Genomic DNA, 15,579 nt, shown 5'->3' with positions numbered 1-15,579 from the left:
CATGTTCTTCATGTGGTGTTTTGTTACTATGGTATCCCATCCCATGCTTGAAATTTAAGTATCGGGAACAGAAAATAAAATCCTGACTTGGAATTGGAAGAAGAGGAATTTTAAACAGGTGGTTCTTGTCAAATTATCAAAACCAGGAAAAAAAAGTGTGCAGACTTAGTACACAGCTTAGTAGTGAGTTTGGGTTTTTTCAGCTGGGTCTAGTGATAATTCAGCCTTTTCTTTGCTAGGGTTGTTCACGTATGCGTGGAAGCAAATCCTCTGCTCGGAAAACTCGTCAAGCATGGCAAAAACGACGTTTCTGTTGTTGCAATGTTAAAATGAGATGGAAGGTGCCGATCTTACAGGCAAATGATGCTGCCTTGGAACCCAGCTGCTCTCTGGGCCTTGCGCTGTTGGTGGGACCGTGTTGGGTGGGGGTTGCCACAGGGTTTAGGTGCTTGTCAAACCGAGTCCACCCAGCCCTGTTGGACACAGCCCCTGGGACAGCGTATGAACCTGCTGTGAGAGGGAGCTATTTTCCAATCCTACTTACGTGTTCTCCTTAGATTACATTTTTCGCATTATTTCTTACTTGACTGCCTTTGAGCTGGAGTTAGAAATTTGTTTGATGGTGAGCAGTTGTGGTAAAATAACCACTGAAGAACCATATCCTGTGTTTTTCTTACAACCCCATTTCTTATGGCACATGTCCCATCACGGTAAGAAATTTTTACTAATATTTTGGAGCCTTTGATGCCTTTCATTCCAGGATCTCGAAGCTTTCTACCCACTAGTGCTGCCTCAGCATCCTCGGGAGGCAGAGGGCTCTCGTTGTCCTTGTTTAACCCGTGACGAAGGTGAGGTCCGCAGGGATTAGCTTGTACTTGGTCACTGCCCGAACGAGAAGAGCTCCCGCAGCAAGCACCAGCAGCATTGCGTGAAGCAATGCCTCCCTGCACCTGGGCACCGTGTGCCCGTGTCCTGGAGTGAGGATGGCAGCCTTCATCACCCACAAGCTACTGAAGATACTGTGCAAACCGTGTGTAAATCAGTGGCATTTTGGGTCAACTCCTCTGTCTTCACAGCAAAAAAAAAAAAGCTGCTCTAAGCCTGCACTGTCAACTGTGCTGCACCCAGCTATGACAATATTTGGTAGATGACAAGTTAAAAAGAACAGCGCAAAAAACTTGCAATGTGTAGAGTGGGTGCAAAGTTGAATCTACTTGTAATTTCCGATTCCTAAATGTGCGATGTAAATAAGCACTATCCTTGGAGAATTTAAAGGCATGCTTTCAGTATTGGGTCCAAATGCCTGGTTTTGGCACAGGTAAAGAAGAATTTATATTGTTTGGTTAGATTTTCACCACCCCCCCCAAGGTGGTACCTTGCTGTTGGAGTGGTTTGATAACTCCCCCGAGCAGCACCAGCTGGAGCAACCCCCTGGCAGTAGCTTGGGGCGGAGAGGAGCTGCTGAGCAAAGCGTTTCTGAGCGAAGGAAGGTGCTTTTTGTTGAGAGTGTGGCTCTCAGGAGGAAGGTCAAAATTTGGTTGAAGTTCAGAGTTTGTTAAAATCTTTGTTAAAGGTTTGGTGAAACCGAGGAGCCTTGCTGGGGGCAGGAGATCGGGCAGGGCGTGGGCTGGAGGAGGGGGTCAGCACTGGGGACGTGGCGTGGGGGCTGCCCAGAGACGCTTGGCCGAGTTCCCAGCTGTCCAACCGAGGAAGGGGAAAAATTAATTCAGTTGAAAAATGCCCTCTGGCCAGCAAGGCGAGGGGGAGAACACCGATGAACGGGGCTCCTGGCGCGGCTCTGCCACGGCTTGTTTGCGGGCTGACACCCAGGCTGGTGTTTGGAAACACCGGTGCTTGTGAAAGCAACGGGGAGAGACAAATTAGGTGGCGATAGGAGCCGTGTTTCAGCCGGTCTCTGCGTGCTGCGGCAGCGCCAGCGTTTGTCGGGTTCTTTTGAAACCTGGCCGGTAGCCTGCAATTCAGCTGGGTTTTGCGAAGTCGCTGAAAAGGGCTGATCCTCGGTCGGCTGTTCCCCAAGGACAGAGCTGAGGTTGCTGGGTTGATGCACTTGACTCCTGACTGGTGATAAGCACGAGCTGCAAAACTTCAAACCATCTTTTAAGCGCTCTCATGCCTGTTGGCACTCAGAGCTGGAGTTTGAGTTCAGCCTACCCTGTTGGTTCCAGCCCCGGTGCCCAAACGCCGTTTTCTCTCTGCTTACATAGGGCAGGGTTTTTGGTTCAAATAGATGGGAACTGAAAAAGGAAGACTCCTGTATGTGCCCCTTATGTCTTCTGATCCTTGCTATCTGTATATATGTAATGTATGTATGATATGTAAATATACCTGTATATACAGGCACACAAGAGGTTTAAAATCCATCTGTTCAAAATAATGTTACTGAGATGCGTTAGCACTAAATTGCAGAGGATGTTTGGTGAAAGTCTGCTCACAGTAGGTTTTAAAGGCTAAAAAAAAAAATCAGGAGGTTGCAGTAGAGAAAATGAAAAGCTTTTGCTTTCCTGGTGAATCAATAATTACAGGAGATGCTGTGGGAGAAACTTGGATGTGCAGCTCTGGTAGGGAGAGCAGCTGGAGTTCTGGGTGCTGCCTGGAGAAAGAGTGTCGAGGCAGAACAGGAGGCCGAACTAATAATATAGTTTGCCTTTTTTTAGAGCTTCTGCTTTGTTGCTGGCATCTGAGACACTTTTAGCATTGGTGTAAAGGAGTTTGGGTGTTCCTACAAAATGAGATGTTTGCTCGAGCATTTTTGTAGCAAACACGTCCCGTCTGCTTGCTCCTGCTGGCTGCTCTCCGTCCGTGACAGCTGGCTTTGACCAGCTCCCGTGAACATCCCCAAAAGGTTGTGCTGATTTGACATTTGTACCTGAAAATTTGCCTGTGAAGAGAACTACTTCTTGATTTACAGTATTTTTTTTTTCTTTTAGTTCTCCTCTAGGCCCCCTGTCTGCTATTACTGCTTCTGTTAATACCCTTTTTTTCCTAATCTGTAATTTGAATTGCCTCCTAAATTTAAAAAACATGACTTCTTTTTTTTTTTTCCCCCAGGCTGTTCTGGGGAGAGTTTTTCTTCGACAGTCTGCTGTTTAAAATCGCACGGAAGAAATTTGTAAGGGGGCCCTCTCGCAAAGAAGAAATTCTGCCTGGGTTTTCAGAGCTGTTGTCCGGTGGGATGCAGCAAAGCAGCAAAAGGTTGACGCGTGTTGTTTGCCGTCATTATTTTGGGAGAAAGGAGGAAAGCCGAAAAAGTTCCAGCCGCCGTGGTTAGTCGCAGTTCACAGAGCTGCTGTGTGCCTGGCCGCAGCAAAGAATGTGTAATGGATCCCCACGCATGTGACTGCGGGACGGGGTCTATTTATGTCGCCGTAAACATGAAATGATGAGGTGTGCGCCATGGGGTCGGTGCTGGTGAAGTCCTCGTCTGACCTGGCCAGCTATCGTTGGACTTGTGCCTCGCCAGGAGGGTGAAATGAATTTGAACTTCTTGCAGAACATCGTGCTGCTGGAAGACGTGTTTCCAAAGGGAGGTGGCTCAAGCAATAAAGCAAAGAAAGAAAAAACATCACCCCAAAACCCCGTGCTTTCTGTTGTACGATCCAGATTTGAAATAAATTTTAAAAACAGATGTGTGGCTTAGACTTGGATGCTTTCTGCAAAATCTAAAAAACAAAAAGTGTGTCTCAAGATTGCAAAAGAAGGAGAAAAAAAACAAAAAAAAGACATGGGGGAAATGGATCATGTATACTTTGCTTTTGTGCGCATCAGGTGGTGCCGACGGTGACCTGCAGGATACAGGGCTGCAGTGGGGAAGGAGCTGGTCCTGCTCGGAGCTTTCTGCTGGAGCCTGCCTCGACCGTGTCCTCTCCCATCACCGTTCCTCTCCAGGAGACGTGTCCCACCGGCTGGGAGACCTCCCTGCACCTCTGCTCTGCAGCAGCTCCAGCACCGAGCCCGCATCCCAGGTGTGAAGGTCAGTGATGCTCCCGGGATGCTGGAGTGATGCTCAGTTCCTCCCCCAGCACTCGAGGGTGGCCACAGCTCTGCCCCAGCCTAGCGTCCCAACGCCCAGCACCCACACTGGGTGTAGCTCGCTGCCGTGGGGAGGCTCGGGCAGCCTCCCTGGGATCCAGAGCCCCTTGCCAGAGGGGGATGAGGGGGTTGTACTGGTTTGCACTGGGCAGGAGCTCGCTGGGACATGCAGCTCCCTGCCTGACCAGGCAGATGAGTGCTGGCTGGTGGGAGGAAAACTGGAGCTGGTCCTGGGGGAAAAAGTCAGGCGAGGAGGGAAAGCAAAAACATGGAGGGGGAACAAAAAGAGCAGTGAGATCCTGGATTTATTTCATTCCTGGTTTTCTCATTTCACCAAAGCAGCAACCAAACTCCAGCCTTACAGCAGCAAGTGCCTGAGCAGACAGGCCTCGCAAACAGACGGTGGCCCTCCGTCCACACACGGCATCCCCAGAGCTCCTGGAGCAGCAGGTCCCTTCGCCTCTCCTCTGCAGCCCGCTGGGCACGCGTTGCAGCCCTGTACCTGCTCCCTTTAGCCTAGGTTTCTGTATCTCCCTAGGGAACATCCTGCTCCCAGCACCGGTCTTTGGGATGTTTGAGGGGTGTTGTGCAAAGCCTGAGATCCTGGGTGAAGTGGAAGAAGCAGCGTCCCTCCACGGAGCCCTCTGCGGTGCGGGAGAGGTTGGTGGTGGAAAGCTGTGCCTGACACGGCGATTTCAGTCAGGAGCCCAGGCCAGCGTGTTACTGCTGAGTAACTGGTGAGTTACTGCTGCTCAAGAGCCAAAGAAAACCCCCAAGCCCCAAATTCAGCTGATTCCCCCACAAAAACACAACCACGTCCCATGCTGCGTGGCTGGGCAGCTCTGTCAGCAGTGACGTGTGGGTGACCGCTGTGGAAACGTAGAGGTGACTTTCAGATGGTTTTCCTACTAGCTTTGTAAAGGCAAACAACGAAAGTGTCAGCGTAGAAGAGTAGGAAGCCATGAAAAACCAAGCGATGTAAAATTTCATCAAGAGGTTGTTTGCTGTCAGTAGAGAGCAGGAATTCATGCCCCATCATCGTGCACAAGCCACTTTGGCGACACTTAACAGAAACCATCACAGTCATAGACCTGGACATCCCTTCTGTTCCTCCCACTGGTTTTCAGGCGACGTTCTTACGCTGGTTTCTGCCTCAGACACGGCTGTCGGCGCTCGGGCTGCTCTGTGCCTCGTGCAATCTCCCGCCCTCGAGCAGAACCTCAACGCAGCCAAAGCGTGGTGAGCTTGATGGAGCAGTGTCCTGCTGGAGCTCGCAGCCAGCTCTCGGCAGACGCTGCTCCATCTGCCTCCAGCCGGCTGCTGGCAAGCTGAGCCGTGGTTTGTGTCCTGCAGGAAAGTGCAGCATCCTACCTTTAGACTAAGGAGCTGAGTATAATTGGATAGTGACAACTGTGGGGTTTAGAAGAATCAATGTATCAAAATTCCATAGTTTCTTTTGTTTTATTGACAGTTATTCAATAGCAGAAATACACCAGGAAAATTATCGAGGTCTAGGAGTCTCCTTCTCTGGAGATATTCAAGACCCGCCTGGACAAGGTCCTCTACAGCCTGCTGTAGGTGACCCTGCTTCGGCAGGAGGGTTGGACCAGATGACCCACAGAGGTCCCTTCCAACCCCGACCATTCTGTGATTCTGTGAAAAGCAGGACCAAGCCTCTAATTTCGCACGTTTAAAGGCTGAGTTTTGCTCGAGCAAAGTTCCCTCCTCCCCTGCACGCCGCTGCAGGCGCCGCGTTTGCTGGGCACGGGGGTGATGTTTCTCTGGGTGGCGGGGAGGGGGGAGGCGAGCTCCGAGAAGGAGTTCAGCCTGAACAACCTGCAAGGTGTAAAATGCTTTGATTTGGGTTTCAAAAACTTAACGAGGTAGATTCAGCTATGATCTGTGTAAGAGCTTCCATGGAGCGGATGATTCCTTTCCCCCATGAGTTCCAGTCCATGCGCTGTGGCTCAGCCACGAGCAGTTGTGTTTTCTGCCTCGTGGCAGGCCGGCTTCTGGAAACTCGATATTTCCAGGTATTCCAGCACGAGCATTTAGATACCCGTCTCTCCTTACAAGTTTTTGTATCTGGATTTAAACAGCAGACAGCCTGTCAGCAAGACGTGGTTCGTCTGAACGCTCTGCATAAAAGGCGATTACAAAAGCAAACGGAGCGATCGCTCCGGGTTCACGGCTGGGAAGTGGGAACAAAATGAGGCTTAAATAGCGATGAGTCAACGCGGCGATGAAGTGCCTGCTATTGGTAAATAAGGGCTGGCTGCCATCGCCTGCTTCGAAGCCCGCGTGCCCCCGGGGGTTTGGGAAGCGGTGATGCAAACTGATGAGTCACAGTTTAGAACAATAGTTTCTTCATGCAAAATGACTGAGGATAAAAGAAAAACAGGTTTTTCAAGAAGCTGAGGCTTATGAAATTGCCAAAAGGGATAAAATACTAGGACGTCTTTAACCCTGTGTTGAAAGCATTGAATTTTTTTCTAAAGAGTAACGCAGCGGTTGTGGTGGATGCCCGAGACCAGCGGATGAGACTCTGCTTGCTTTCAGGTAGCTTTCAGAGTGAGCGTGCAGATAACCAGAGAAAAAAAGATGAATGCCACCTGTATGAGCATTAAATAGGAGATGGATATATATGGTGAGACCCCCCTGGGAGTCCTGCATCCAGCTCTGGAGCCCTCAGCACAGGATAGACCTGGAGCTGGTGGAGCAGGGCTGGAGGAGCCCACAGCAGTGATCTGAGGGCTGGAACCCTTCTGCTGGGAGGAAAGGCTGGGAGAGCTGGGGCTGCTCAGCCTGGAGAGGAGAAGGCTCTGGGGAGACCTTAGAGCAGCTGCCAGTGCCTGGAGGGGCTGCGAGAGAGCTGGAGAGGGGCTGTGACAAGGGCAGGGAGTGATGGGCCAAGGGGTGACAGCTTCAAGCTGAAAGAGGGGAGATTCAGACTGGATGTAAGGAAGAAATTCTTCCCTCTGCGGGCGGCGAGGCCCTGGCCCAGGCTGCCCAGAGAAGCTGTGGCTGCCCCCTCCCTGGCAGGGCTCAAGGCCAGGCTGGACGGGGCTGGGAGCACCCTGGGCTGGGGGAAGGGGTCCCTGCCCGTGGCGGGGGGGTGGAACTGGATGGTCTGTGAGGTCCCTCCCAACCCAAACCATTCCGTGATCCTGTGATATATAATAGCATCTCATACACATTAGATTGGGGTTATTCATCTGCATCACCCCCCGACCCCCTCCTCTGTGTCCCGTTTCGGGTGAAGGGCTGGTCCCACCGAGCGGAGGGCGGCTCAGCTCCCCGTGGGGGTCGGCTCGCAGCCGGGATGCTCTCGGGATGGGAGCTGTCCCAGTCCGTACATGGCTGGTGTTCCCGTCCCACCTCGGCAGAAAATACTGCAGGACGTCTCCCCTTACCCTGCCACCGGCCAAAGAGCCTTTCCCACGTCTGGCACCGCTGCTGGGTACGATGCCGTACAAGCAACGTGTCCTCTTCATGACGCGTAGCCCCGTTCCCTCCAGTGAGGGTGGGATATGCTGCTCCGGAGTTTCCCTGGCCCCACAAATGTCCATTTTAGGTATTCTGTAGAGTTTTGTTGCAGAAATTATCACCCTAGCAATCTGAATGCAAATATGTACTTTTTTTTTTTAAGGATTTAATTACATCAGAACAATTAGGTAAAGGGGAGGGCAAGCTACGGTCTGTAAATAGAAACACTGTAATCAGATTAATCCAGCCAGCCAAAAAAAAAAAAGGGTTTATTCCCTATCCTGTACTACATGTATTCACAGGATGGGTAGCGAATTTCCCAACACCCTCCCTCAGCCCTCCGTGTCCCGCACCTTGTCGAGTTCGTCTGAAGAAGGCGGCTGAGGTCTTGCCCGCGGCTGCTGGCTTCACCCCACGACCAGGGGCTTTTATTCAGAGTTTAAGTCCTCATCTTTGGTGGCCGTGCCCCGCCGTGGGGCCCTGCTCTCTCTGCTTCCCATCCGCGGCTGGCAGCAGGCTGTGAAATTTTTGACCTCCTAATGCTGATGCGTTTGGGAGCTCTGGGAGGGGGACACTGATCCCCAGGACTTTGGCGAACGAAGCTGGTGTCAGAGGAAGGGGTTATTTTCCAGGAACAAGACGCCCTTTGCAGCTGTTCACCGAATGGCTCGGTGAAGACGAACAGCAGAAAGTCAAGCTCGGGGGCGAGAAAGGGCAGGCGAGCACCTACATCGGGCTGACTCGTCCTTGCAAAGCGCGGTGATTTAGTCCGAGGAGTTACCCAGGAGGATGAACGCAGGCGACAGCGTTCCCCTGCAGAAGGACGTGGACACAAAAAGTTGTGTTTGGGATGCAGGTTCAAGCCGCTTTGCTCAAATTTGCGTTTTTCCATATGGCTCTGCCTGCCTTTGGGCATCTCTCGCCTCTCCGCCGCGGCGATGCCGGCTGCGGTCTGGGTCAGCGTCACCAGCTGAGCAGGCACAGCACGCTGGGGACACGGGGACAGCTTAAAACAGGGTTGGCTGCTCTGGCAGCACGTGGGGCACGCTCTGCTCCGTGGAGATGAGCACCCCGCGCAGCTTGGGTTATGGGGAGCCCCGTCCCGGTGCCTCCACCTCCAGCAGCATCGCGCCGGGGCTGCCCTGGGCTCGGCAGTGCCGTCAGCCAGCCCTCCCCATCCCCAATCCCCTCCTGAGGACGGAGCGGACGAGGGACGAAGCTCAGCATCAAGCTGTCTCTACTCACAGCAGTTTTAGCTCAGATCCCCCCAGCACCGCTCGGCGTGTCCCCGGGAGTGCGGTGCCATGTGCCGAGCCGCGCCGACTCTTTTTTTCCCAGTTTGCCTTTTATTTTCCAGGCTGACCCAAACAAATGAGACCGTCGACAAGGGGCAGGCAAAGCCATGTGAGGCAGGGCTGAGAGGTCAGCGGGCGCCTTGCGAGGCCGGGGGAGGAAGGCACTTGTCTGGAGGAGGCAATGAATCACGGCTGCTTCCCTGGGTGATTAATCAGGAATTTGTAAAAACATAGCTGGGCTGTTGGGGAGAAAAAAAAGCTCTTCGGTGGGAGCTCACTGCTGTGCGGGAGCGGTACCGGCCAAGGGTGAGGGGAACCCTGCGTAGAAGTCACTATACTTCTGCAAAAATTACTCATTGCTTCAATGGAATGAGAGCTTCTTCTCCACCTGCCCGTTAGCTGACCGGGTGTAGCTGGGGCAATGGTAACGACTTGCTCAGGAACCACCAAGGTGGCAGGGATGGCAACAGGCAGCAGAGCAATCCTAAACGAAACCTTGCAAGCCGTAGACAGTGCTTGCGAAAATTAATGATAATTTGATAATGATCTGCAGGGTGGGGGTCAGGAGGATGGGGCCAGACTCTGTTCAGTGGTGCCCAGCGACAGGACAAGGGGCAACGGGCACAAACTGAAGCAGAGGAAGTTCCAGCTGAACCCGAGGAAGAACTTCTTCCCTCTGAGGGTGACGGAGCCCTGGCCCAGGCTGCCCAGGGAGGTTGTGGAGTCTCCTTCTCTGGAGATATTCCAGACTCGCCTGGACAAGGTCCTCTACAGCCTGCTCTGGGTGACCCTGCTTTGGCAGGGGGTTGGGCTGGGTGACCCACAGAGGTCCCTTCCAACCCCTAAAAGAAAGAAAAAAAAATAAAAATAAAAAGGTAGTTACAGCAGCATGTGTGTGCAGGGGGAGCTCTGCGGCTCGGTGTCTTTATTGAGCATCAGAGGGGAAGGAGAAAGCCTGGGTCTGTGCAGAGACCCCCTGGGGCTGTCGGCTCTCTGGGAGAGGGGGGACAAGGCCAGGCATTTGGTTCAGCCACAGAAGATGCAGCGAGGGAGCAGGATCGGGGCTGTGGAGTCAGAGGAGCTGGCAGGGGACGTGGTCTCCTCGCTGTCTCCTCCAGCAGAGAGGGAGCCCGTCCAGCTCTCCGCGTGTGCCGGAGCGGATGCCGCGCTCAGCTGAACCCCGGGCAATCGCAGCTGCTTCTGAGTGAACAGTGAGCGAAGCCATGTTTCCTTCATTTGCCGATCCTGTAGGGAAAAGTACGTGCTGATTTGCATATAACTGTTCCTAATAACATGCTTAAATCCCCATGTTTTACACAGCTTGCTCGCACAAGGCAAGGCGGTGATTTCACTCGACGGGGGATGCAATGGCAGTGCCACCGCTGGGACATGGGGACCCCGCACCAGGACCCGAGGCTGCCCCGCTCCCTGGGCTGCCCGGGGTGTTATCCCACGCTGCAGGTGAGTGGGAGCTCTCCATCCCTACTGCTCCGATGACCAGGACCTCTCCATCCCCGGTGAGCGGAACCTCACCATCCCCACTGCCCCGGTAACTGGGACCTCTCCAGCCCCAGTGAGCAGGACCTCTTCATCCCTGGTGAGCAGGACCTCTCCATCCCCACCGCCCCGGTGACCAGGACTTTTCCGTCCCCGGTGACCAGGACCTCTCCATCCCTGGTGAGCAGGACCTCTCCATCCCCACCGCCCCGGCGAGTGGGACCTCTCCATCCCCACCGCCCCGGTGAGTGGGACCTCTCCATCCCCACCGCCCCGGTACCCAGGACTTTTCCGTCCCCGGTGACCGGGACCTCTCCATCCCTGGTGAGCAGGACCTCTCCATCCCCACCGCCCCGGTGAGTGGGACCTCTCCATCCCCACCGCCCCGGCGAGTGGGACCTCTCCATCCCCACCGCCCCGGTGACCAGGACCTCTCTGTCCCCAGTGAGCAGGACGCCTCCATCCCCACCACCCTGGTGACCAGGACCTCTCCATTCCTACTGCTGCGATGAGCAGGACCTCTCCACCCCCACCACCCCAGCTCACCGCAGAGCTCTCAAGTGAAGCACGATCGCTTGTTTACAGCCGTTAGCTGGCATTGCAGGTAAAATTACCCCTATTTTGACACATCTCAGAAGCTAGCAGCGATGAGTGACAGCTCTTCCAGAGGAGCAGCAGCTCTGCTCAGACTGCTGCTGACAGTCAGAGATGACAGGAATATGAGGGCTTAATTATTGTATAATTAAGTTGAAATGATCATCTTATGTCTGTTTAGTGTCTAACATAAAATCAGCTGGTGATCTCGGTCGAGTTTGCCGTGGTCTTTAGTTAGAAACCACCAGCGTGTAGGATGTGTGTGGGTGCTGGCATCCCGGGGGAAAAAGGGGCTCGGGGAGAGGGGGTGGTGGAGGCTGCAGGGGAGACTGGGCTTCTGCGGTGTTCCACCTGGATCCAGGTGGCTTTTTCCCTTCCCCACTCCAGGAAATTCCCAAAGAATATTTTTTCACGTTGGAGCAGGGCTCTCTGTGGTCCTGCTTGGCCTGAGGTGGGGAAGCCCTCGGCCTCCATCACCCCCACTGGTCCCGAGCACCCAGCAGAAGGGTTCCCAGTACCCACGAATACCAGCAAAAAAGCAAAAATAGTTGCAAATTCCACTATTCTAATGACCAATGTATACCCCAGCTTCTTGATAGCCCTCCAAATTCATATTTCCTTGGAAACAGAGTGCAGAGGATGGTCCCTGTCCAGGATGAGCCCCTGCCCCAGGAGTGTGAGGACCCCACCGTGCTGTGAGCACCCCGAGGCTGAGCCTTGGCAATGGCTGATGCCACACGTTGTGACCGTAAAGGACATAAGGCCTCTCTCTCTCTGCCCACGTGGAATTGGCTTTTTCAGCTTTAAATTCTATGAATATAGTTTCTCCTATGAGATATTCGATATAGTTGTGCCTGCAAGATACTTTAATATGGCTAAAAACCCTTTTAATGTCAGCTAAATGCGGATGCTGGCACTGGTGGGACGCTCAGCCGTAATGCCTGAGAAGCTCCAGCGCCTGCAGGTGGGAGCTGCGTAAGGAGATGCTCCTCAAGCCGACGGCTTCAGCACAGTTTTGCTTTTTGGTGGTTGTTGATGCCACCCGGCCTTGTTGTCTTGTTTTTCTCTCAGCGAGAGGCGCATGGGAAACGTTAGAGCAGGTGTCAGGCCGTGGCTGTGTTTGAAAGGCGTTTCCCGTTGCGGTTCCCATCTGCGTTGGGAAAGCCGAAGAGGTATTGCAGGTTATTGTGGGAAATACAATCACAGAACGTTTGGGGTTGGCAGGGACCTCTGTGGGTCACCCAGCCCAACCCCCTGCCCAAGCAGGGTCACCCAGAGCAGGCTGCACAGCACCGCGGCCAGGCAGGGCTGGAATATCTCCAGAGAAGGAGACTCCACAGCCTCCCTGGGCAGCCTGGGCCAGGGCTCCATCACCCTCAGAGGGAAGAAGTTCTTCCTCATGTTCAGCTGGAGCTTCCTCTGCTTCAGTTTGTGCCCATTGCCCCTTGTCCTGTCGCTGGGCACCACTGGAAAGAGTCTGGCCCCGTCCTCCTGACACCCACCCTGCAGATATTTAGAGGCATTTATGAGGTCCCCTCTTTAAGCACCCCACATAACAGAAACCCCTTCTGCTCGGGCTGGGGCTGTCACCGTGGTGTTCCCAGCCTCCGCCCGCGCCGGCTGCTCCAGCGTCCAGTCACTTCCCGCGGAAGCTCAGCCGCTCTTCGGCAGCACCCGCTTCTCCCCGGCTCGAGCTGTCCACGGCTTTCACCCGAGAAAGGTCTCTGAGCTGGGGGGATGCGGCAGCCCCCGGGGGGGTACCCAGCTGCCGGGGGCTGAAACGGGGTGCTCCATCTCCCGTGAGGAGGACGATGCTCCATCTCCACAGTAAACTGCTTTCTATTTATTTGCACGATTTCCCTGCATAAACCACACGGGTAAATAACTGCCGTGCAGCTACGCAGCGTTCGTACCTAGGAAGGGCCCCGCGATTTTCAGTGTCTCCCCACCCTTCCCCTGCGGTTTGCTCCGCTGTTTGCCGAGCTGATGGTCGATGTGATGTTTGATAAAGGCGCTGAAGGCCGGGAGCTGAGCGGAGCTGCCCTTCCCCGTGCGCAGCGGGCACCGCAGCGGGAGGTGGGATGGTTTCTTCAGCTGCTCCCGGGCTGTCCCAGGGGCACGAAGCCGCTCCGCAGGTGCTCGGTGTGACCCCCGCGGCAGCTTCAAACCAGCCCAGTGGCACTGAGCTTCCCAAAAATCCATTCCTGGGTGCTGGGACGGCTGCCCGGAGGCGGCAGTGCCCAGGCTGGAGCATGCACCGTCACGCTTGGACCTTGTATTCCTGCAGAAAAGAGCAATTCCCACCTGCTGCTACCACCAAAGCCGCTCCGCCGTGCACATCCCGCATCCCTCTGCGTCGCTCCCGTCCATCCCCGGGGCCTCTGGGCTGGGGGAGCTGGAGCGGGCTGGGGGCTGATTTATTGATGGATTTATTTTGCCAGGTCCAGCCTAGCTCCCACCCACCGGCTTGCTGGGTGCTGAGCCACTGGGATGGACACTTGGGGACAACCTGGGGTCACTCGGCGGAGCAGCGATGGCTCTGGCGATGGTCTGCCTGCGGGGCCCGAGCGCCACTTTGCTGTCAAATTCGGCTTGAGAAGGCGTAAAATAATCGCGGTAACATCCTCGGGCTGTTTTCATCGGCAAGCAGAGAGCGCTGCACGCACAGAGCACGGGGAAGCTGACGGTGCTCAGGCTGCAGCGATGCTGAGCATCCGTCCCGGTGTGCCTCGGGGGTCCCTGTCCCCATCCTTGTCCCCGTCCCCGCTGCTGGGGGTGGGAAGGTGCTCAGCAGGGCTGTGCTGCCGGCACAGAGCGTGTGTGCAGCAGTGAGGGGCTTTGCTCCAAGCGAGCTTCCCCTCTCCACTGCGTCGGACCCAACACAAAGCACTTGGAGAGCTGTGTGTAACTCGGGGAGGGGGGAGATCAGCCCTGGTTTTTCTTTCTGAAGCCAGCTGGCCCAGATCGACCACAAAAAACCCCCCAAAACCCTTCTGACGAGCCGCATCCTTTCGAGCAGGGCTGGTGGCTGTCGAATGTGGCGGCAGGCGGCGGAAGGAAGGAGGGGGCCGGGCTGCCGGGAAGCCGAACGTGCTCGCCTTGGCCGGCTCTCCCCGGCAGCGTGTGGGCAGAGCGCTGGGATGCCATCTCGGGCTGGCACCGGCCGCGTGGTGCGGAGGTGGCTCACGCCTGCTCGCGGGGAAGGTGATGCTCTCGGTGCCGCCGAGTGATGCCCTCCCCTCGCTCCCCTTCCCCAGCTGACAGTGCCAAAGAGGGGGGACGATGGCCCCGGGGGAGCAGAACGGCAGGGGCTCCTCGTCTCTGTTAGCATGGAGATGCTCCCTTCCCTGCCTTGGTAATTCAGGGTCATGCCGGAGCGGGAGCCGGGCATCCCCCGTGCTGCTGAGCCGCACCGAGCTGTGGCAGGGCTCAGCTGCGTGGGGCACAGCCAGCGCGCAGGCTGGGGAAGTTGGGCCACTCATTCGGGGAGCAGAGCTGGGGCCGGAGCGGCCACAGCCGCGTTTCAGTCCGGGCTTTTCCTTTCGGTTTACGTTTGATGGTGTCACGGGATGAAGAACAAGTTCCTCCGCCGAGGAGCTGAGCCTGTCGGTCCTCTTGCTCGGGTCGGGTCCAAGAGCATCCCAGAAGGGGCTGCAGCCCGCGGGAGGCCGGGCTGGGGAGCGGAGGGGTCTGTCAGCCTGAGGTCCTGGGCGCTGAGCGGTGCCAGCCCCGTGAAGCCTCCCCCGGGTTTCTGTGTCTCACTTCCCACCCCCTCGCCGTGAGTTTCGTTCTGACTCTCAGGTCGGGATGAGTCAAAAGCTCAGAGCAAAACGTAGACGAAAGCGCTGCCTGCGGCCGGGTTTCTGCCTGTACCAGCTCGAGGGAGCATCCTCGGGGGGCCCAGCCCTGAGCCCAGTGCCACGTCCCGGGGAGGGCAGCGAGGCACCAGGCGAAGCGAAGGGATGGGGATGCTTTGTCACCGAGACCTCCGCTCCTGCCCTTACCTTCGGAGAGCTGCGAAAGCTCGCTCGAGCTGCGTTCAGCCAAGGGCTGAGTCTGGGAGATGTTTCAGTCGCTGCTGGGAGCCGACCCCTGGTGCGTTCCTGCCCTTCAGCAGTGAGCTAATTCCTTGCTGATTTACCCCAGCGGCACAGCCCTTCAGATCCATGTGAAACCTTTCCCCACGCCCCGGTTCCCTCCTTTCCGACAAGTCCCTTGCAGTGACAGAAACCAAAAACGCCCAAGGAGTTTGGAAACGCACGATGGATTCGCTGCCGCCAGCCCCCGGCATCCCAGCTCTTCTTTGCCAGCAGACACTGCCTGCAGGCTGGGAAATCAGCCCAAATATCATTTTTGTGAGGTTCCAAGCGCGTTTCCCTCTGCCTAGCAGGCTGTGCCGCCCCGGGGCTCGCTCGGCCCCGCGTTCGTTAGCATGCGGTAATTCCGTGTGCTCAACTGGGCGGTGTTGTCCACTTCATTGTGAGGAGATGGGAGTCCTTAGCTATGCCAAAGATTTGATGAAAGCATGAAAAAACAGCCAGCGAGCGGTCTCCTAAGCCAGTAAATGGCATCGTATGAGACCCCATTAGAAAGCAGAGAGTTACGCGGAGGTTAATATTTCATTCAGGAAGTAAATCTCCTCTTATTCTACGCAGCC

This window comes from Opisthocomus hoazin, chromosome 22 (assembly GCF_030867145.1).
Source record: "Opisthocomus hoazin isolate bOpiHoa1 chromosome 22, bOpiHoa1.hap1, whole genome shotgun sequence".
NCBI classification, from domain to species: Eukaryota; Metazoa; Chordata; class Aves; order Opisthocomiformes; family Opisthocomidae; genus Opisthocomus; species Opisthocomus hoazin.
The sequence above is the reverse complement of the archived record's forward strand: the minus strand, read 5'-3'. Positions refer to the sequence as shown.